We start from the raw sequence: 22,640 nt of genomic DNA on the forward strand, positions 1-22,640 counted from the left end.
ACGTTCCAAGGAGATACGACTTAACATGTAAAAGTCACAGAAAAGTGTATTATTAGCGGTAAAGCATGCCGTAGGCGAAGATTGGGAAAAATACCCAAACATCGCCTATTGCCTTTGGGGCCATTTATTACCAACTTAACCAATGAAATTCAAAGTTTGAATTGTGCATACTGATAGTTAGGAGTACTAAAAAACGTTTTTTCGCCTTAACGGACTAAAATGCTTTCAAATTTGAAAGATTTTTTGGGAAAAGTGTCAAAACCCAGGCGAAGATACGAAACTCTACGGTACCTAATTTTATAGTTTTGTTTACAATCAATGTTAATAAAAACAATTATGTATATGCATAGTTGATTTTGTCGACTGTTTACATAAGAACAGTGGTTAACTTTACAACTATTATTGAGTTAATAATTGATGGTACGTAGCTCGGGAGGAATGTTTACTAAGCAAAGAAGAAATATACTAGGGCTCGCGGTCGAGTCCGTGTTTCGTTTACACGTTTCGAATACCCATTTCCGAATAACACGTACACGGTTTTCTGGCCCGTTCCGCACGTGTAATTAAGAAACGTGTAATTAAGATCCGTCTCCACGGATAAACGGGTATTCGAAGAAACGGATCTTATTTACCCGTGGCTCCGGACACGTCCTTGACGAGTAGCGAAGGAACGAACCGGCGCGGCGTACTTAAGAGTCAGATTAGTAGACAAAAGTTTCATGACGAGTTTCCGTCATATTTAACCTTATTCCGTGGTTCATAGAGTCGAAATTCAATAAACGGTTTACAGAACCCTTTTTGACCAGGTAGTTTTTGCTTGCAATGTTGCAAATACGAGTAGAAAATTAGAAATACAATAGGTATACCTATGCTAGTTATCAAAATAGTATTTTATATAAGACTGCAAATACTAATACTTTATGGTTTATTAATATAACTTGATAGCAATAAATTTAAAGTGCTTAAAAAAAATAAAAGCAATAAAGAGTATAAAGACTTTACTTTAAAATCTGGCCATGCATGATCTGGTAGGTGGTGGTAGGTAAGTATACAATATTCTTACCAATTGCATATTTTTAAACAGTTCTTATATTTTTAATAATTTGTATTCTGTATATTGTATGTGTGAGTTTTTACGAATATATTCTGTCAATAAGAAATGTATATTTTTAATCTAATTATTTTTTTAAGTTACGTAAGCCAGACATCTTAGTATTATTATAGTAAACCACGTAAAAATTAATAAATACAGTGTAAACTCTATATAACAACACTGAAGGGACTGCGGATTTTTCAACGTTAAGAATCCTTACTCCTACAGACGAGCGTATTTTGCAAAATGCTTCCTTTTTCATTTAAGATTACGACGTAACTATTAGTATTTATTCAAAAACTGATAACGTACTTAAATAATGATTTCTTAAACTAAGGGCTGAAAACGTTCAAAATTTCATTTTCTCTTTTTGAACCTAAAATAAATGAGTTTTCTTAGGAGTCTTTTTCAAATTTTGCAGTGAGAAGGGTCGTTTCGGTTCTCAATTTTGCAGTAATCATTTGGTACATGAATGATTACAATTCAACTCTCCATATCTTGTACGAGGGGCTGACATGCTTGAAAATCGAAGATTCATTTTAAAAAAATTGATAAAATACCTTCCTTCCTACTTTTTTTGGTGAAAACAGGGTTACATTACATTTTTTTATCGCAAATTGGACTTATATTTTGCCCCAAAAATAATATTTTATCAAATTGTAACTTTATGTTTACTCATAAAAAAAAATCATAACTATAGGACCTACCTAGCCGTAAATCTATATTTTTTTTAAAGACGTATAAATCATGGTATAATAATATACTCCGCCTGGTACTCTATTCCGAGATTCGCGTATGACCTAACTGACACGGGCCTACGTCATCATGCTGTTTACAGGTTCTCAAACTTTAAAATGTGGGAGAATTTTAACCAACGGTGAAAATTATTTTAACGGCATTAATTTTAAGTTATTCATGTAGAAACATAGTAAAATAAAACAAATCTAATGTATTAAATTAAACTTTATTTATCTATACAAGACAAACGTTTGAAAAACTAATTCACAGTTACACATTAATAACCAAGCTTACGACGTAAAAAGTTTGGAAAACACTGCGACTGCTGACACTGAGCGAGAAGGAAATAACAATTAACACGCGTTCGACAAGGATGACGGTCAGGGCATGAAGTTATCTAGATCCGAATTGTCAAATGTGACAGCGCTATCCTGTGTTGCCAGTAATGTAAACAGAATTACCCGAACGTCTGAAATTTCTTTCGTGAATCGGAAGATATTGCTAACGAATAATTAAAAATGACGTGTTATTGTAACTTTAAGATAAAATACATATAAATGAAAATTATAAAATTATAAAGAAATATTTTAACTTATTAACCATAGGTATAATGTACCCTAAAAAGAGCTAACAAAATTCTAGACACTGGAAAACAATGGATAAAAAACCTAAAGCAAAAAAATGGTGATAAACCAACACAGTCAAGACGAGACATAATAGACCAAAGAATATAATACTCACTAGGAGAAGAACGGTAACTCCATACAAAAAAAATGTCCCCAACCGTTTATACGTTTATACTAGTGGCGCCGTCTTTGTGTACCAATGGAACTAAAGTTGACAACCGGTTTAGCCTGGCGGGTATTGGTAGGTAGTAATTCTGTTGATAAACATATTTGTTATCTTCATATCACGAAATATATGCAAGATGCAAATATTACCCCTTGTTTGTGGTATTATCAATTGATTTAAATAAAAGGCATGTTTATGTTTATAACATTATATATATTATTTATTAAAAAATGTTTTACATATAAAAATATACACTGAAAACTGGCAACTGGCAACTAAATAAAAAAATAGACATTAATAAAGCGCATTCACAAAGTTTTCAGTACCTTTTATACAAATAACATTAGGCATGCCTACCTATTACACTTTACACACAGATACACTACACTTTACATACGGCATTTTACACAGATTTCCAACTTGTATTCATACATTTCTTCACGGTTAATTAATACGCTTTCCAGATGCGTTATGACTCGGTTCCTTCTGAACCCACTAAAGTTGTAAATTTCACTCTGGCTGTTTCAACAGCCGTTGCTCCGCATTTAGCACATTTTCTATGTGCATTGCTGTAATCCATGTAGGTACAGACTTACAGTCTTAAGTGGTACGTAGCGGTACACGTTGTATGTATTATTTAAAGAGTTAATAAATAAAATTTTCGTTATGAACTTTAACCACAGCAGTTGGACAGAGTCATTGACAAATATATTTTTTATTATGGTGGGTAGACGTACCTACCCTCCATATATTTTATGAACATTGATAAAGACAGTTGGAAGCAAATATTCATTATAAAACTTAATCGCATGTAATTAAGTTTTAAGCGTTTTAAGTCCCGTTTTATGATTAATATTGTATAAAATTCGTGATAATTTAAATCAGAGTTGGGAGCAATGTTGCTGTAGAAAAATGTTTTTATTTTTATTACTCGCAACTTTTTCCCGGAGGCCAACGCACACATAGAAGATTAAGGCGCACACATGCGCAATTATTTGGGGACATAACTTTCTTAGGAAGTGAACAGGCCTTGTAATAGACATAGCCACAGACTTTTACAAAGCACTATATGAAACTACAGAAAACCAGGGACTGCATGATACCTGCCTGATGTACCAAAACGAAACAACAGTTGAATCTCTTAACGCGACTGAAACACAAGTTCCAGCGTTTACATGTTCTGAAATAGAGAAGACAATCCAACTATTAAAAAGTGACAAGAGCCCAGGATCAGATAATATAACAAACGATGTCATAAAGTACGCGAAAAAAATACTACTGCATCCCCTAACATCTCTATTTAACAAAATCATACAAAACAAGGCAGTACCCAATGCATGGACAGAATCGAGCATCATACTACTATATAAAAAAGGCGACCCCACAGATGTAGGGAACTATCGGCCAATTAGCCTGTTGCCGACCTTATATAAAGTTTTCTCATCAGCGATAGAAAAAAGAATAACACCTACTATAGAGGACAGACAACCAATCGAACAAGCAGGATTTCGGAAAGGGTTCTCTACAATAGACCACATCCATGTAGTGGAACAAATTGTAGAAAAATACGTAGAAAAAAGAAGGACATTATACCTGTGTTTCATTGATTACATGAAAGCGTTTGACTCAATCAACCACATAAGCATATGGGAAGCCCTACAACAACAAAAAGTCCACCAAACATACATAGACATATTGAAAAATATATACGAAAAAAGTACAAGTAGAGTGAAACTAGATAAAACAGGACCAGCTATAAAAATAAAGCGAGGAGTAAAACAGGGTGACCCCCTATCGCCCAAAATATTTATATCTGTACTTCAACACATATTCGAAAAATTGGATTGGTCAAGAAAAGGAATATCTATAAATGGAAAATATCTAAGTCACTTGAGGTTTGCAGACGATATCATAGTCTTATCCGAAAACCCAATACAGCTACAAGAAATGATAAACGAACTCTGCAACGTCAGCAAAAGTATTGGCCTAGAACTGAACACTGCCAAAACTAAAGTAATGAGCAACGGACTTCAAATCCCTATACATGCAAACCAAAAACATCTAGAATATGTAGAAGAATATATATACTTGGGAAAGCAAATAACATTTAGAAAGAGCAGACACTATGAAGAAATAAACAGACGGATTAACATCACATGGAAAAAGTTCTGGAGTCATAAAGAAATTCTAAAATCTAACCTGCCTATGAGACTAAAGCGAAAGGTCCTTAACACATGTATACTTCCTAGCCTCACCTATGCATGCCAAACATGGATCTACAATACCAAGACAATGAACGACATCCAGGTATGTCAAAGAAGCATAGAGAGAAGCATACTCAACATAAAACTTAAGGACAGAAAAAGATGTTCAGATATAAGAAAAATAACCAGGGTCATAGATGCGCTTGATTACTCGAGATCCCTAAAGTGGAAATGGGCAGGTCACTTAGCCAGATTAGAAGACCAAAGATGGACAAAGACGGTCACAGAATGGCAAGGACCTCAAGGTACCAGACACCGTGGGAGACCACAGACAAGGTGGATAGACGATATTGTCTCAATAACTGGGCCTAATTGGACCCATGATGCAAAAAATAGGATATACTGGAAAAGATTGGAGGAGGCCTATACCCAAAAGGGGTCCTTAAATTAGAAATAAAATAAAATTTAATTTAGCAATTAGAATTATATATTTAAGGAATAAAGGGCTTAATAAATAAATAAATAAAATAATGTACCCATGTAACATGTTATGTTGAAATAAAGTGGCAATGTTATTGTGACGTAGGCCCGTGTCACTCTGGGAATAGAAGACCATAGTCTAATAAAACATGGTCTTCCATTCCCAGAGTGACACGGGGCTACGTCACAACAACATGGCCGCTATATATAGCGCTATCGCATATTATCATATAGCGCTGTCGCATGATGACGTAAGCCCGTGTCAATTAGGTGACCTAGAAAAGACGGGAATGGAGTACCAGGCGGAGTATATTATTATACCATGTAGAAGACCATGTTTTATTAGACCATGGTATAAATCACGCTGCACTGACACCGCGCGCTCAGTCTCCGCCGAGTGCGCTTAGGGGACGGACCTGTGCTCGACCGTCAGGCGTTCGTTGCTTTCGTAACCATCGAGAGAGTTCCGAGAAGTGCTGTATACTATGATTAGAAAATCTTGATCCAAGGGTGTACATTTTTTACACCATATTTAATTTTAACAACCGACTCTCGCTTATGTGACAGATTTTCAGTGTTACTTGAATTATGGTTAGGGTTTGCATTTTTATTATACCCGGACGACCTGGATGATGTCAAGGTTCTCATGATGGAGTCAGGAATGGTCACCGAACTCCTAATCTACTCATCATAACTCCATCGTGTTTGGGCTCAATAGATTTTCCTTGACGAACACCATCGATCTAGATGAGGTCCAGGTTCTCATGATGGAGTCAGGAGTTGGTCACCAGAACTCCTAATCTACTCATTATCACTCCATCGTATTTGGGTTCATTAGATTTTCCTTGATGAACACCATCGATCTAGATGAGGTCCAGGTTCTCATGATGGAGTCAGGAGTTGGTCACCAGAACTCCTAATCTACTCATTATCACTCCATCGTGTTTGGGCTCAATAGATTTGCCTCGACGAGCACCATCTATCTAGATGAGGTCCAGGGTCATGAGACCCTTGGGGCTGTCCATAAATTACGTCATCGATTTTTGACGATTTTTGACCCCCCCCCCCCTATAATCATCCAAAAATCATGCTTCAAATGACCCCATTTCCTCCTACTTCATGCTACCGTCATCCGATGTCCAGACCCCCCCCCCCTAATTTGAAATGACGTAATTTATGAATAGCCCCCTTCTGGTGACCAACTCCTGACTCTATCATGAGATGGTCACCAGATGTTCTAATCTACTCATCATAACTCCATCGTGTTTGAGCTCAATAGATTTGCCCCGACGAGCACCATCGATCTAGATGAAGTCCAGGTTCTCATGATGGAGTCAGGAGTTGGTCACCAGAAATCCTAATCTACTCATTATCACTCCATCGTGATTGGGCTCATTAGATTTGCCCTGACGAGCACCATCTATCTAGATGAGGTCCAGAGTCATGAGACTCTTCTGGTGACCAACTCCTGACTCCATTACGAGATGGGGTCAGGAGTTGGTCGCCAGAAGTCCTAATCTATTCATCATAACTCCATCGTGTTTGGGATCAATAGATTTGCCCCGACAAGCACCATCGATCTAGAATCTAGATGAAGTCCAGGTTTTCATGATGGAGTCAGGAGTTGGTCACCAGAACTCCTAATCTACTCATCATAACTCCATCGTGTTTGGGCTCAATAGATTTGCCTTGACGAGCACTATCGATCTAGATGCGGTTGATAGATTATTAATATTATTTTATTTTACATACATACTTACAAATAAAGCTTCATTTGCTTCCCACAAGGATCAAGTAAACCTTATAAATCAACTTCGTTCTAAATAAAAACCGGCCAAGTGCGAGTCGGACTCGCACACGAAGGGTTCCGTACCATTATCTATAAAAACGGTCACCCATCCAAGTACTGACCCCGCCCGACGTTGCTTAACTTCTGTCAAAAATCACGTTTGTTGTATGGGAGCCCCACTTAAATCTTTATTTCATTCTGTTTTTAGTATTTGTTGTTATAGCGGCAACGGCAACAGAAATACATCATCTGTGAAAATTTCAACTGCTATGTATAACTAATATCTCGGTTCGTGAGATACAGCCTGGTGGTTGACGGACGGACGGACGGACGGACAGCGGAGTCTTAGTAATAGGGTCCCGTTTTACCCTTTGGGTACGGAACCCTAAAAACGGAGATACTTACTTCTGTTTTAGACATAAAATCGAACTTCAGAGAGTTCAGTAGTTGTTACTTGCAGTTACTCTCGAATTTATTGTCATTATACAGGGTGGCCATATAATAAGTGCTTTTCCGCTGCTAGCAAGAAAATGGTTGCTGGAAAAAAAATTACCCTCCCATAGAAAATGGACTAGCCAAAATGTATGAAACAGCCAAATTTTTTTTTCGCGATTTCGGGGTTGGTCCCATCGCGGTTCGCGGTTGCTCAGTATAATCCCTAAACCTCCCTGGCAACGGGAATGCACTTATTTTTGGCCACCCTGTATATACTATTATTTAATATAACCTTATCTTTAAAACATTTAATTATTCAACTTCCTTGGTGAACTGACTTGAATAAGTTACTTGACTTCGTGGATGAACTTGTCACAATAATTCCATGACAAACAGAGGTAAACAATCATTATTATTTACTCGTCGTTGGTTATATATTATCTCAACACATATACTCTATTGACTACTACCATGCTTATAAAATAAAATAAAGAGTGCCAATATAACGTTAAAATAAATTTACTTGCAAATTAAATTGAAAAGTATCAAAATTATTCTTGTCTGCGTTGAAACGCGCTTAGCTTTGCCGGCGCTCGCGTACCGAGCGCTAACGCCATCTATCGAGTGTTATTTCGCAAAATCGGTGAACGCTCTAAGGAATAAGGGCTCTTAAGTATAGAGAGTGGTTGTTAAATGGAGTGAAATAAAAAGGTCAGCTTACTATTCTAAATATTCTGATGTATCTGTTTATAATATACTTAGGACACATTTTGCACAAGAAGAACATTAATTTCATACAAATAACAACGCCTATTAATTTATAACGTGTAACATCTTGTCAAAAGTCTAGTGCCCGAGGTAAACATGTGCAAGTTGATCATACAAAAACAAAAGACAAATTTTCTTAGAATCTCCGGTACGTCAGTCGAAGTAAACACGTGCTAGATAATAAAACAACAAAACAGCAAACAAAAAAACGTACACAGCTGCAGTTTATATCAATTTCGGCAACTTAGAAAGTATTTCTTAATGATGTATTATGCCGTATTGTTGTCGTTAAATAGAGTGAGCGTGACGCTATATAGAGTGTATTACTGTATAGAAAACAAGGTAAACCAACTAGGGCTTGCAATCCGGATATCCGGATAACCGTTTTATCCGGATATCCGTCCAATTTACTATCCGGATTTAGATGAGGTTGATATCCGGATAAAACGAATAATTCGAATAGTATTTATGACAAAAATATCAGTCAATTTTTTTTTTAATATCTCAAAAACGTTGAAAATTATAACGTAAACGATGTCGGTTGATTTATTTCTTTATTTGGATACATTTTTATGGTATAAAACTGTTTATATAAGTATTTCTCCTTCATTGCCGACTACTCCCTTATTTTCTTAAATATTTGGGAACAATTTTATGCAGACCGACCTAGCTCCATAAAATGTGCAAAATAACTTTGAAATTTTGAATGTACTTGTACCGTGTTCCTGTCAAATGCGCTGCGCTGCATTATTGTTAGCGTCTGAATACATTATTAATAACGTGCGAACAGAATTAAAATGGGTCCAATGGAGGAGAACATCGAATGATATTGAACTGCTGAACTGAACGAGATGCAGTAGCTGTTTAGCAGATATGATAAGAAAGTTGTAGCATTCTGCATTTGAATAAATCTGTAATGAAAACCTTGATTGAGCTTAAATGCAATGTAATATCTCAACAAAAAGAGACTGTCTCAACAGTTAAAAGACGTACTCGATTCTCTACATATCATCAAAACCACAGCCAGTACTATACTATATGCCAATAAGACAGATTTCTTAACTGAAGAATAGTTTGACTACTAGTAATAGTAGTAGTTTGTATAATTCATGGTTGTAAAATTGACATGAAATAACGCCAAATATCGCATGATCATATGAAGTCAATTAAGAAATGAATTTCACAGCGCAGGCTGCCAATATTTGCTAAAACAAGAGTTCGAATAATATCCATCATTATTATATTTATAGTATGTATTGTATAAATATGTAGTAGTTTATATATATTTTATTTATTTATGTAGTTTATATGTATAGTTTGCTTTTTTTATATTCACTGAATAGGTATATTTCTCTCTCTGCACCAATTGTAGATGTCTGTTTGGCCCTATGGTTGACTGGTAGAGAATGCCATTTGGCATTAAGTCCGCCATTTGTACATTTTTGTATATACTTTGTGCAATAAAGTTTAAATAAATAAATAAATAAATATTAAGCGGAGGGTTGAAGTATCTCCATAAACTATAAATTTTTACAAATACATATAGTTAAAGTCGGCCGTTTGCGTTTGCAAAATTGAAGCAAATAATACGGTTCTCATAAATAAAAATTGCCGAAGATTGTTTGTCACAGTAAAGCTTTAACGAAAAAAATTTCGAAGTGAAATTCGGACAATAAAATTTCGACGAAAAGGTAGAACTCCTAAAAATACCTTAACACTTGCTGTTACGCAACCTTTTATACGTAAAATTTGATTCTATTACACATTTTATAAAGTTCATGTGAGTTTTGTTAAATAAAAAGCAAGTATTCGAATTATCCGTTTTATCCGGATATCCGGATAGTAAAATAGTTAATATTCGAAATATCCGGATACAAAAAATGGGCGGATATTGCAAGCCCTAAAACCAACCAAAGTCAAGCAATTTCGACATTTTAAGGAGTTTGTCGTTAAATCGAGTGACGTTATAAAGAGTTTACACTGTACTCATGTGTATCTGCCAATAAGTAATGTATTTACAACTTTTAATATAATTTAGTAAGAATTTATGAAAAGTAAGACTTTTCTTAAATTAATTATCTTATTATCATATAAAATGAACTTTAAGACGGTACTAATAAATATTATTTACAATTTTAGCAACAAAACAACAAAACGATTTTAAATTAAAGTAACTTGGAAAGACTGTATTTTACGAATTGGCCGACTAAGTGGCGAACTGGAGTCATACCTACTTACCTAAACACAATATCTTAAAAGTCATATTTATTTCGTGTTCATTTGCTTCGATACATTTGCTGCTTTAATTTTAGCCGCTGCATTTGTTACAATTTCATATATGTGTAGACAGGTTCTCCTTATTACACCGACATAAAGCTTATAATTAGCTATGGCAGTTCTGATAATGGTTTGGGACGCTACTTGTCTTCGGCGATATCAGACAAAAGGGTAAGTTATAAACTGAAATAAATGTCATATACTAAGAAAAAGTGACCAAGGCCTCCAGTGCCCCAGGCTGGAATCGAACCAGCGTCCTCTAAGCCTTCAGTAGGAAGTGCATATACTTGGAAAATTTGACTAATGTCGCTGTGGCCCGGTGGCCGAGTGGTTCAGGCACCTGCCGCGATAGCAGAGGACGCTGGTTCGATTCCAGCCTGGGGCACTGGAGGCCTTGGTCACTTTTTCTTAGTATATGACATTTATTTCAGTTTATAATTTATATAGTAGTGTTTCTACTTGATAAAAACAAATTAAAATATTTTCTGAAAAATAATTTAATTTGTTCAAATACTTCATAGAAAAGGGTAAGTATTGGAAAACAGAGTTGGGCAAAAATTAACTTGAATAAGAATAAGAATAAAAACAGAAATTTTATTCTTATTCAAATCGAGTTGAATTAGAATAATTCTTGCACTAGTTATTTTAGAATAAAATTAAGGTGAATAAATCATGTGACTTTTATTTTAAATGCGGAATAAAAAACAGAATAATTATTCTAGAAGTAGGACTATTCTAAATAAGGTTTTATTCAATTAAAATGTTATTTAGAATTAAGTTAATTTTTGTAGTACAATCGGTTATATTTATTTTTGTAAGTTGATTTTCACCCTTCTATTTAAAAGTCGGATTGAATTGATATTTGTTACTTTAGTTTAGGTATAGTACACATTGAAGAGTTCCGCTATACACTATCTAGTTCTATCCTCCGATCAGGATGCTTAGCCAATATGCCAAACGTTAACGCTCCGTGGAGTTGCGTAGGTATAGTCTCTCTCTATCACTCTTACATATCAGTGCGATAGAGAGACAGATAGCGTTTCGTTATCGCAGCGCAAACGATCGGCATGTTGGCTACGCACTCAAGGTGCCTAGTCAAGATGACAATTTTTCTTTTTAATTTAATAACCAAATCATTAGGTAAAATTTAGCTGTTCTGGGGGCCTAGCCAAGATGCCAATCGCTTGTGCTCCGACAACGAAGCACTTCCTGTCTCTATCACTCTTACATAGACTCCCTTCTAGACTCTCTTAGGCCCCAGAACAGCTAAATTTACCTAATGATTTGGTTATTAAATTAAAAACAAGAATTGGCATCTTGGCTAGGCACCTTGGGTGCGTAGCCAACATGCCAAACGTTTGCGCTACGACAACGAAACGCTATCTCTGTCTCTCTATCCCACTAATATGTAAGAGTGATAAAGACAAAGCGCTTCGTTGTTGGAGCAAAAGCGATTGGCATGTTGGCTAGGCCCCCAGAACTGCTAAATTTACCTAATGATTTGGTTATTAAATGAAAAACATTAATTGTCATCTTGGCTAGGCACCTTGGGTTCGTAGCCAACATGCCAATGGTTTGCGCTACGACAACAAAACGCTATCTCTGTCTCTCTCGCACTAATATGTAAGAGTGATAGAGACAGAAAGCGCTTCGTTGTCGGAGCGCAAGCGATTGGCATGTTGGCTAGGCCCCCAGAACAGCTAAATTTACCTAATGATTTGGTTATTAAATTAAAAACAAAAATTGGCATCTTGGCTAGGCACCTTGAGTGCGTAGCCAACATGCCAATGGTTTGCGCTACGACAACAAAACGCTATCTCTGGCTCTCTATCGCACTAATATGTAAGAGTGATAGAGACAGAAAGCGCTTCGTTGTCGGAGAGCAAGCGATTGGCATCTTGGCTAGGCCCCTAGACCAGCTAAATTTAACATAATGATTTGGTTAGTAAATTAAAAATAATACGGTTACTGAAACTATGCGACAGTCAATTTGTAAGATTTTATTCCATAAAATGGGTATGAATTAGACAAGAAACTAACTACTATTACATCTACCTAACTATACGTAATTAGTACCTATACGGTACCCAGACCACATTTTTATTCGTGGAATATTATTTCGAATAAAAATCATGATTATATTTATTTGATTAAGAATATGTTATTCTCATTCAATTTTTTCTCATACGAATTATTCCCGACCAAAATTATTTGAATATTTTTGACGGAAATAAAATCGAGATGATTTTATTCCGACAAATTCTTATTCAAATAATGATTTTATTCTTGAATGCCCAACACTGTTGGAAAACAACACGTTCTAATGAATGTAACACCACCGGCCGGCATTTATTACCTGAGCACTAGTGTGAAAGTGACCCCAGTCAGCATGAATGATTACCAATTTTGAGATCTATCTTAATGTATTTAGCAATATAATTGCAAGGTAACCAAGGTAGCATAGGTTTTTAAGGTTCTCGCGTGAAATCCTGCGTTTCAAATGCCGCTGTACTTTTTTTGCTTCGTTGGTAGATTAGTTAACAGTTAGGTAATTGATAAAAATAACAAATAACCACAAAGTAGTAGTAGGTAGTATTTGTAAAACAAATAATTAGTAGGTTGAAACTTTCAACCGGTACTAGCAAAACAAATAATTAGTAGGTTGAAATGTTCAACTGGTACTAGCAAAACAAATAATTAGTAGGTTAAAACTTTCAACTGGTACTAGCAAAACAAATAGTTAGTAGGTTAAAACTTTCAACCGGTACTAGCAAAACAAAAAAGTAGTAGGTTGAATGTTCAACTAGTACTAGCAAAACAAAAGAAATGATAAGCGAAATCATAACACTTACCTACGATACAAACAGGGAATAATTAGTAAGTTGAATGTTCAACTGGTACTAACAAACCAAAAGAGTCAAATGTACCTAGTAACTAGTCTAGTAGACGCGATAGTGGTGGTTGGTACTAACGATAGGACCTTTTGTTATAGGTCGTCCAAATTAGTACAACATAGTACTTAAAAGTAAACTGACGCGATATAGTGTTGGTTGGTACTAACGATAGTATCTTGTTTTAGGTCATCCAAAATGTTCTAGATACCACCATTAGACGGATTCTTTAGCTAGCCCACCAAAACTTAATAGGGAGGCAAAATAGTCATAAACTGACATTATGTTAGTATAGAGTGACCTCCTATTATGTAATGTATTTATTGAATTCGAAATTATATAATAAGCAGTTTAGTGCCTCTGCCTACTGTTCCAGTTAACTTAAGACGTATGTAGGTATAGATGGATGGCCTCGGGAATAGGCATATCTACTAATGTAGATTCAGGGTAGATTTCAATTATACAAAAAAAAAAAATACGCCAGTTGGAAAACATTTCCTCTAAAGTATTGTGACGATTACACAATAAACAGTACGACGCAACTACCCGCTAGCTTCACTCCGTGGAGAAGTGTGATGGCGAGTGGGTAGCTGGCGGAGTGCACGAGTGATAACAGTTGTTTCATTTGATCACCCAGTACACAACGGAGCTTGGACGTCACAGATGGCGACGAGGGTAAAATATTACAAAAAAATACGGAAGGAAAGGTAACGGTGGCAGAAAAAAAAAAAACAAATCTAAGGTATGGAAATCCTAACCTAATAGCTACCGTATTTGTCCATTTCTTCCCGAGCTGCCGATTGTATTCAGGTAATACAAAATTTTGGGCGAGGTGATATTCTGTGTAACGATTGACGTACGGTTGTACATAATACGAAAATATTAAAACTGCAACGATTTTGTTAGGCGGTACTTACGTAAGTAGGTTATGAAATTCCAAACTCACGTAAGAGGAGTATTAAAGAAACTAATGCAGAATTTAAATATTACTGTAAAAACGTAGATCTTAGTACCTATACCTAATTTTATAGTTTTGTTTACAATCAATGTTAATAAAAACAATTATGTATATGCACAGTTGATTTTGTCGACTGTTTACATAAGAACAGTGGTTAACTTTACAACTATTATTGAGTAAATAATTGATGATACGTAGCTCGGGAGGAATGTTTACTAAGCAAAGAAGAAATATACGCGTGCTTATTACACTAACTCTTTGACAATGGCTACTGTGCGTGAACCTGGTTACCAAATGTAAATCCAAAAGTGTAATCAATGCAAGATAGATCAATAATTGGGGTCACTACAAAAAATAATGTACTCATGTTACATTATTCCTATGATGTGGCACCGACGTATTAGCCATGAATTTTTCCATGAAATGACAGAAACGAATATGCTGATGGTTTGCGTGTTACAAATACAGATGGTACATGGTTTATTTTCTGACTCAAAATCGTATATTAGAATTCATATGATATAAAGGGTAAATAATCAAACTACCTTCGCGGAAATCATGATTATTATGAGTTGTGTATTTACCGTTCATACTTAAAATATACCGACCTATTTAGTCGTGTAATTAAATACTAAGATATTTTTACATGAGGGAACGTATAGAGAAACCTGCATATCAAGTCGGTATAGTTGTATACATTTTATGGACCTTATGTCCTAAAAGAAATATTGTTCGGTTAAAATAATCAGTTATAATCAATTGAAATGCTATTTATAGCACGATATGGATATGAATCGATGTTAACTTGGTGTCGATTTAACATGTATTCATATATACATAGGTATGTGCTGTTATACATAGGTATTATGATAATAAACAATGCTAACAGGTAACGGACCAGTTAAATTATCAAGGACCGTTACGATGTCAAGTGAGTCAAGAACTATAGATAGCGTACTTAGACTGATGAATGCCGAGGGCTTTGTTATTGTTTTACTGTAGGAGTAGACACGTAAACTCAGCATCAAATGAATTGATTAGTAAGTCGGAGTCGGACTAACAAGAAAAATAAATTGCAAGAAGTAAACTGTACATCACATCTATGCTGCAGTTGGTATAAGTAATAATTAGTAGGTTGAAACGTTCAACCGGTACTAGCAAAACAAATAATTAGTAGGTTGAAACTTTCAACCGGTACTAGCAAAGCAAATAATTAGTAGGTTGAAACTTTCAACAGGTACTAGCAAAACAAATAATTAGTAGGTTGAAACTTTCAACTGGTACTAGCAAAACAAATAGTTAGTAAGTTGAAACTTTCAACCGGTACTAGCAAAACAAATAATTAGTAGGTTGAAACGTTCAACCGGTACTAGCAAAGCAAATAATTAGTAGGTTGAAACTTTCAACAGGTACTAGCAAAACAAATAATTAGTAGGTTGAAACTTTCAACCGGTACTAGCAAAACAAATAATTGGTAGGTTGAAACTTTCAACCGGTACTAGCAAAACAAATAATTAGTGGGTTGAAATGTTCAACTGGTACTAGCAAAACAAATAATTAGTAGGTTGAAACTTTCAACTGGTACTAGCAAAACAAATAGTTAGTGGGTTGAAACTTTCAACCGGTACTAGCAAAACAAATAATTAGTAGGTTGAAACTTTCAACCGGTACTAGCAAAATAAATAATTAGTAGGTTGAAATGTTAAACCGGTACTAGCAAAACAAATAATTAGTAGGTTGAAATGTTCAACTGGTACTAGCAAAACAAATAATTAGTAGGTTGATTGTTCAACTGTTGCTAGCAAAGCAAATAATTAGTAGGTTGAAACGTTCAACTGGTACTAGCAAAACAAATAATTAGTAGGTTGAAACGTTCAACTGGTACTAGCAAAACAAATAATTAGTAGGTTGAAACGTTCAACTGGTACTAGCAAAACAAATAATTAGTAGGTTGAAACTTTCAACTGGTACTAGCAAAACAAATAATTAGTAGGTTGAAACTTTCAACCGGTACTAGCAAAACAAATAATTAGTAGGTTGAAATTTTCAACCGGTACTAGCAAAACAAATAATTAGTAGGTTGAAATGTTCAACTGGTACTAGCAAAACAAATAATTAGTAGGTTGACACTTTCAACTGGTACTAGCAAAACAAATACTTAGTAAGTTGAAACTTTCAACCGGTACTAGCAAAACAAATAATTAGTAGGTTGAAACGTTCAACTGGTACTAGCAAAACAAATAATTAGTAGGTTGAAACGTTCAACTGGTACTAGCAAAATAAATAAGTAGTAGGTTGAATGTTCAACTGGTACTAGCAAAACAAATAATTAGTAGGTTGATTGTTCAACTGTTGCTAGCAAAACAAATAATTAGTAGGTTGGAACTTTCAACTGGTACTAGCAAAACAAATAATTAGTAGGTTGGAATTTTCAACTGGTACTAGCAAAACAAATAATTAGTAGATTGGAACTTTCAACTGGTACTAGCAAAATAAATAAGTAGTAGGTTGAATGTTCAACTAGTACTAGCAAAACAAAAGAAATGATAAGCGAAATCATAACACTTACCTGCGATACAAACAGAGAATAATTAGTAAGTTGAATGTTGGACTGGTACTAACAAACCAAAAGAGTCAAATGTACCTAGTAACTAGTCTAGTAGACGCGATAGTGGTGGTTGGTACTAACGATAGGACCTTTTGTTATAGGTCGTCCAAATTAGTACAACATAGTACTTAAAAGTAAACTGACGCGATATAGTGTTGGTTGGTACTAACGATAGTATCTTGTTTTAGGTCATCCAAAATGTCCTAGATACCACCATTAGATGGATTCTTTAGCCCACCAAAACTTAATAGGGAGGCAAAATAGTCATAAACTGACATTATGTTAGTATAGAGTGACCTCCTATTATGTAATGTATTTATTGAATTCGAAATTATATAATAAGCAGTTTAGTGCCTCTGCCTACTGTTCCAGTTAACTTAAGGCGTAGGTATAGATGGATGGCCTCGGGAATAGGCATATCTACTAATGTAGATTCAGGATAGATTTCAATTATACAAAAAAAAAAAATACGCCAGTTGGAAAACATTTCCTGTAAAGTATTACAATTTAACCTTCTTCTAACCTATACCCGTATCATAAATTTACTGCATTTTGCAGATGTTCGTATGGGTAAGAACTTAATGTATCAGCTTAAATAAAAACGAACAAAGTATATACAAAAATATATTATACGACGACTTAGACGGTATTCCGGTTAAATATTGTTGTAGCAATCCTGTTGGAACAGTTAGAAGACAGGTTAAATTATAGTTTAAGAGAAACAAGCAGGTGACCAGGATAAGAGTAATAATGCATTCTGCGTAAGTAGCCGTGGAAATTGTGGAACACAGAGGCATGCCTAAACTGCCCAAATAAAACCTATAAATAGATGAGGATATACAATTCTTCAAAATCGTATATGACCCAGATTTCATATAATAAATCCCAATTCCAATCTATTTTAGAGCCGGAATACATGATTCTGTAGAATAATAATCAGGGCAAAGCTCAATTACAAACCCAAGTACAACAGGTACGTAAATAGACGCTGGGCCTGTCATAATACATCATGTCATGTAGTACCTAAAGTCAATGCTGTAAAAACTGAAGTGGCGATGCGGGGAGCCTTACACGGTGAGGAAGCACTGCTTACTTAACTAAACTACGAAACTATACCCAAGGCAACCATGACTAAGGTACTAACAGAAAAAACTCTAGTGACCAGCAGTTAACCTAATGTCTTGTAAATAGACATACGACTTTTGTCGGTTAACAGTGTAGATGACGAAGTTCCTTTTTAACTACCTAGGTAGTAGGTACACCTACTCAGATGAAGATGAGTGATGTGTGTGATGTGATGACTAATTATAATTAAGTGTAATTAAAAAGGCACTTTACCGGAAAATATATTTCCTTATTTCAGTCACATGCATAAACTTACAATAATTAAGGATGCCAAAACGCTTAGGTATGCGGTTGAGACAATACATACATTAGAAATTATACATAGTCTCAGCACCGATACATTAAATCAAAACAGAAACAAATAACTAAATACTGTGTGTAGGTACCTACACATTATAAAATAAAAACAATAAGTATTCGAATTAACCGTGATTTTGATTGCTCTCAATGACAGTTTGCCTGATGTTTAATTTGTTGAGGCTAACTAATTAAGTAAAACTAGTAGATCAAAGTTGTAGCTTGAACCACTTCATTGATCTACCCAAGAGTACACATTTATTGTACAAATTGAGCACTAAGACTCAAAAGACCAAAAACCTAGGTCTTATCATTTAGAAACGTTAAACGTAACGATAAAATGGTAAAGGACCTAAACATTCGAACTGTACTCTGGTGTACTCAGTATTTCATGGGATCATGGTTAGAATAATGGAATTCCATTGGTTCGTTGGAAGATGTTTATTGAAATTGAATGACATACTTACCAATGGCAGGATATAGGAAGCAGACATACAAGGTGTATACCTATGTTTCAGGTTTATAAAATATGTTGCAAGTAATTGAAATAAACCGAAGAAAAAGTGTACAAGTACAAATAATAATATTTATGTGACAGTCTGACAGTAATTATTGTGGAAATAATAATACAATACTTACTGGTCACAATTCAATTGAAAAATCAGCTTTCAATTAGTAAAGTGTTACGTTATTTTCATAACATAAATTGTAATTATGATTCTTCGCATAAGTAAGTTGCTAGAATAATATTACATTCGATATTATATTTGCTGTGTTACTTTTGAGCAATAAAATTAATAAAATAAATATTTGGATTAATTGATGTCAAGATTATATTATTCAAGTATTATAATTAAAGAACGATAATTAGATATGTATGCAATGCAATTAATAATAATAATGGTCAAATAGGCAGGTAAATCTTAGTAGGTACCTAACAAATTAATAATATATAAATCTATTTATATAGATTATTGTTTGCTTAACCTATTCATAAGTAAAACTAATCATACTTCACGTGGTACCTCTACAACGAATGTAACATTCCTACTTTATTTGACCTTGGATTATCTTCAACTATTTTAAATTGCATTATATATATATTAACATCATACAAGACTAGTAAAACAGAGTCAATCAGTTATTGCCAATAAGTAACTAATGTCCAAGACGCTTGGCAAGCTTACAATGTTATTGTACCTAAATCATGAAATAGGTATTAATTAGGCAAATATTATATTGTATGCTAATGAAAATACCTGGAAATGTGTAAGCATCAAAAGGAAAAGTAAATCTTTGAGTTATAAGCAATTGAATAAAAAACTCAAAACTGCAAATAGGAGAAGGAGAGGGACTGACACCTAAAAAGAAATTGTAAAAGTAAAATAATAGTTTTACAGATTTAAAGGCTTGCTAGTGTTGGAAAATATTTATTATTTAACTGTTGTAAAATGAATACATCCACACCTCGCCGAGTTTCTTACGCCGGTTCTTCTCGGGTCTGAGGTTAACCTTTCCGAACCGGTGGTAGTATACCTAGATTGGAAAAATAAATTAACCTAGCGAGTATAAGATAATACGATAAACTGAACTATTGTTGCATGATAAATATATAAAGTAAAATAAATAAATCATTATAAAAAGGGAGAGATGTGACGATTACACAATAAACAGTACGACGCAACTACCCGCTAGCTTCACTCCGTGGAGAAGTGTGATGGCGAGTGGGTAGCTGGCGGAGTGCACGAGTGATAACAGTTGTTTCATTTGATCACCCAGTACACAACGGAGCTTGGACGTCACAAGTATTACAATTTAACCTTTTTTTTTTTTTTTTTTTTGATGACCCAGGGGGAATCCTTTATGGATCCCACTGGCCCGGGAGAAGCTCAGTGGGTATGTCCGACTTCCACGGACTAAACCCCCTGGGGTGTTCCGCCGCGCGCTTTGTTGGCGGGGTTACGGGAACTCGATTGTAGACCTCCGATACCCCGTCGGCGTTGCTCTTGCGAGCCCATCATTTGGGGCTGCTCTAGCAGCTTACTCCGCTGAAGGCTCCTCGGAACACTTGAGGGCCTTCCAGCTCGAAACCTCTTCAGGCGAGTGATGGAACTCCCGACCCATCACCCGCAGGTTCCCGTTAAGGCGGCATTATCCTTGCTGCGAAGGCTCTTCTCCGCCTACCTGGCCTCCTTCGGCGCTGAGGAAGCGAGTTTGCGTCGTCCTCGCGCGATCGTTCTGCGGTTTCCTTTTGTGTCAGAACGGTGACGCTAAAGGAAGCCACTGCCAACCATGCCTCCTCACTGCTGATCATACGGCGTATTAGCGCCGGCAGTGAGAGGTCTCCTCCCACAGCCGCGGCCAGGGCAGCGCGAGGCTCCGCCCAATTACAATTTAACCTTCTTCTAACCTATACCCGTATCATAAATTTACTGCATTTTGCAGATGTTCGTATGGGTAAGAACTTAATGTATCAGCTTAAATAAAAACGAAAAAAGTATATATAAAAATATATTATACGACGACTTAGACGGTATTCCGGTTAAAGATTGTTGTAGCAATCCTGTTGGAACAACAGTTAGAAGACAGGTTAAATTATAGTTTAAGAGAAACAAGGAGGTGACCAGGATAAGAGTAATAATGCATTCTGCGTAAGTAGCCGTGGAAATTGTGGAACACAGAGGCATGCCTAAGCTGCCCAAATAAAACCTATAAATAGATGAGGATATACAATTCTTCAAAATCGTATATAACCCAGATTTCATATAATAAATCCCAATTCCAATCTATTTTAGAGCCGGAATACATGATTCTATAGAATAATAATCAGGGCAAAGCTCAATTACAAACCCAAGTACAACAGGTACGTAAATAGACGCTGGGCCTGTCATAATACATCATGTCATGTAGTACCTAAAGTCAATGCTGTAAAAACTGAAGTGGCGATGCGGGGAGCCTTACACGGTGAGGAAGCACTGCTTACTTAACTAAACTATGAAACTATACCCAAGGCAACCAAGACTAAGGTACTAACAGCAAAAAGTCTAGTGACCAGCAGTTAACCTAATGTCTTGTAAAAAGACATACGACTTTTGTCGGTTAACAGTGTAGATGACGAAGTCCCTTTTTAACTACCTAGGTAGTAGGTGTAGTATATTAGTTAAGGGTACTTGTAAAATACTGTATCTACCTACATTCATAGATAATAAATCAGTGTTGAACTAGCTCGCTTTACTACATGGTGACAGCGGTGGCCACTAATTAATTTGAAGTTTGCTATTATTTGGTGCGTTAGTGTCTTATTTCGGCAAGTTTTAAGTTTATTGGTGGTTGTGAAATTAAAAACACTGGAACAATGGAACACGCGCGTCCTCCGGCGGAATTGCTTTTAGAAGGCGGCCCGGCCACGCGGGCCGAGGCGTGGCGCAAGTGGAAAAAGCAATTTATGGTGTTTTTGAAAGCCTCCGGAGTGAGCAAAGAGACTGCCGATGTCCAGGCAGGTCTGCTAGTCAAAGTCAAAGTATACACTTCGTTTTCATTGACAGAAAAGGAGAGTGAGGACATCGACAAAGTATTGAAAAAATTCGATGAACACTTCGGAACGAAGCCGAATATCACGGTGGCTCGGTATAAGTTTTTTGTGGGAAACCAAGAGGAAGATGAAAGCATTGATCAATATGTTACAGCGCTGCGAGTGTTAAGTTAAGTCAGGATTGCAAGTTTACCACGTTGACAGACGATTTTATTCGTGACAGAATTGTGTGCGGAATTAATAATAATGTTATTCGTGATAGATTATTTCGCACGGACGATTTAACATTAGCAAAAGCGGTGCAAATTTGTCAGGCGGCGGAGATGTCACACGAGGAGAGTCGTTGTGTCGTTGGAGATGCAAAGGACGTTCGAGTAGATGCCGTGTGGGGATCTGGTGCGCGAGGAGGTGGCGGTGCGCGCGCGAGCGCCGGCGGAAGGCGGCGCGCGGCCAACCGGCGCGGGGCGCGGCGCGGCGGCCGAGCGGCGGCCGGCGCAGGCGCGGGTGCGCCGGGACCAGCGCGCCGACCCTGCGCGACGTGCGGTGGAGTGTGGTGCGCTCAGGATGACCACTGCCCAGCCTACAGTGCCTTGTGTTATGTGTGTGAAAAAAGAGGGCATTTCGCTAAAGTGTGTAGTCAACGCAAAGTGATA

This window comes from Cydia splendana, unplaced genomic scaffold (genome assembly GCF_910591565.1).
Source record: "Cydia splendana unplaced genomic scaffold, ilCydSple1.2 scaffold_47_ctg1, whole genome shotgun sequence".
In the NCBI taxonomy this organism is placed as follows: domain Eukaryota; kingdom Metazoa; phylum Arthropoda; class Insecta; order Lepidoptera; family Tortricidae; genus Cydia; species Cydia splendana.